Below are 2,569 nucleotides of genomic sequence, written 5' to 3'. Positions count from 1 at the left end.
CCCTTTTTCTGTAGGTTTTGATTCACGACGCAATCCTTCTCCTATTCTGATTTTATATTTAGGGTTTGCTAAAAGCCCTCTATGGACTGGTAAAAATCACTCTACTGCCTTGGTTCAGGTCCCAACCGAGGCAGTAGAGTCCGAGATACTGCCTCGGTTCAATAGGAACCGAGGCGAAATCCTACCCCTGTTTGTCTCGCCTGTATATGCCTCGGTTGAGGAATCACTGCCTATGATCGAAAATAACCGATGTCGTTTCCCTTGACTGCACTAGTGCCTTGTGTTTTTAGTGACAAGTAAAATATAAATTGAACAAGAGGACACATAGCTACTAAGGAAAATAAGGTGAAAGAAGAGGTCATCCTAGAATTTAAAAAATTTTAGTATAACAAAATTAGGCAAAAGTAAAAGGGTTAAAAATGACAAGGTTTTACTACTCGTTCACTTATTTTAATCCATCATCTGCATGCTGAATAGAGGGTTTCAAGAGTATTTTCACTACACATATAATCTCAGCCATAGCCCATTGTATAAAGCTTGATGTTGTGTCTACTCCAGCCACAAATAAATCCTGACATATGTGGCCAATTAGTAAAATAATACAACATCACATAAAAATTTTACACAAACACGCACACTCACTAGAAACAAATGCAGAACATGAGTGCGAGTCACTTGTGAATTGTCATCAAGCATGAGTTCCAACACAGAATCCAACGCGTCCTTGCATGCCTTGGCTTCATTTTCTAATGCCCTTAAACGCAATCTTTCTTCTACGAGTTCATCAAAAAACGCAATTAACTTTTCAAAGTAACCATTCATTCTTCTCCGAGCACCCTGTGGATCAAGCATGCGAAAGATTGGAAAAAAGTCAACAACATTAGGCCTTCCAGCTTCTTCCATGATGCCCCAAATGATGTCCTTGAACTCTTGAGACTTGTCAGAAGCGTAATGAGCTAAATCCATTGAGAAGAAAGTGTTTGATATGGAATTAAGCACAGTTGTGAAGGAAGCCTCACCAATATCCAAGGCTTCACCTTTCTCACGTCTTTCCTTGACATAATCCATCAAGGTTTATATTTTTGTTTTGTATATGTAAATCTTTAGCTTTTATCATGTCATCGTTGTCAATAGCAAATTCTCAACGACCCGTACAAACACTTTCCCGTTATAACATCCTAAACAGTTATAACATCCTAAACAATGAATAAAAGTTTACCAACACTAAGTTAATTTAATAACAAATTAAAACACTTAACTTCATCCATTTATATGCACTAAAATTGCCTTGACCAAATGTAACATTTCATCTAGATCTCACTAATATCTGATCAGATTACTAAATAATCATTAAAACTTAACTCTGATATCATTTATATAAGCATAAATTAAAAAAAAATCTTTAACTTAAATAAATCTCAAATCCCTTAATATTATATGAATGAAAAAGAAATTAAATATCCTTAATATATTACTATGTAAAGCTGTTAAAATAAAACTTTATCTACTAAATCTTTGCATCTATATTCAATCTTGACTGAGGGGGAGGTACCTACAAAGGCACTCCGACGCTCAAGTTAGGCGTCTGTTAAAGGAGCTTTTGCTCACAAATGAATGTTTTGTATTTATTGTAATTGAGTATTGCAAACTCAGTAGAACGTAGTGAAGTCTGAGTTGAACGTACCTCGCCTTTGGCCTTATAAGTGTATTTATAAGTGTTTCATAGATCAAATAAAAACAACCTTACCTGGAGATCCAGTTAGTAACGACTTTATATCTTTAATCAGATATCTTTGATTATTTTATCTTTTGCTGGACTACTGGCCCAATAATACTTTAAGTGTTGACCCAATTATGGTCCAACACCATTTAATGTGGTTGACCTTAGTTGATTCAGTGAATGATGGCCTGGTTGACCATTGTTGTGGTAGTGACCGAAGGGTTAACAATTAGTAACCGTTGGGTATACACTATACCCGAAGTAGAAAGGAAAGATAGTCATCCCACGTTAAACCATGTGACTTTCTGTCACTTTAAATTCTTTTGTTTACCACTTGTTATATTGGCCACTGAAAATGGAACTTAGTTTCCTTGTATGCTTATCTCTTTGTGTATTATTGTTTAATTGTTTTTACTTGAAATTCTTTTACTTGGGATCACACTATTATAGAAAAACAATTCAGTGCATATGATCTGTAAAACCGTGAGCATTTTCTCTTTTCAAAGTTGCAGAATGTTTTTGTTTGTTGGTATTTTATCTTTATTCTTAGTTTTTTTATTTATTTAGTTTTATACTCATCATCTTCGTTTTATCTTTTACTGTCACAAATTCAAATCATCCATACTATCTATCTATCTATTATTATTATATCTAAAGGCTGCAGATTTTATTTATAATATAGGACATCTAGCATGGATGAATTATTACTCTTATTCATAATTGGAGTAGCTTACTTTGTCTTCTTTCATTTGGTTTGTCATAGATGGAACAACTTTATTTTTATCACTCACTTGTCCAAACGTGAAATGGTCTATGATGTTGAATAAAGAACCATTTTCTTTATTCCAT

At 34.0% G+C, this 2,569-nt stretch overlaps 1 pseudogene; it reads right to left on the bottom strand.

The window, feature by feature from the left end:
* Window positions 1-445: 445 nt before the first annotated feature.
* Window positions 446-1,068, bottom strand: LOC148203063 (cytochrome P450 monooxygenase 76AD131 pseudogene; annotated as a pseudogene).
* Window positions 1,069-2,569: the final 1,501 nt, after the last annotated feature.

The sequence above is a fragment of the Vigna umbellata genome, chromosome 3 (assembly GCF_029865625.1).
Source record: "Vigna umbellata cultivar VRB3 chromosome 3, Vumbellata_1.0, whole genome shotgun sequence".
In the NCBI taxonomy this organism is placed as follows: Eukaryota; Viridiplantae; Streptophyta; class Magnoliopsida; order Fabales; family Fabaceae; genus Vigna; species Vigna umbellata.
Note: the sequence above shows the minus strand (reverse complement) of the source record. Positions and strands in the feature narration are given on the sequence as shown.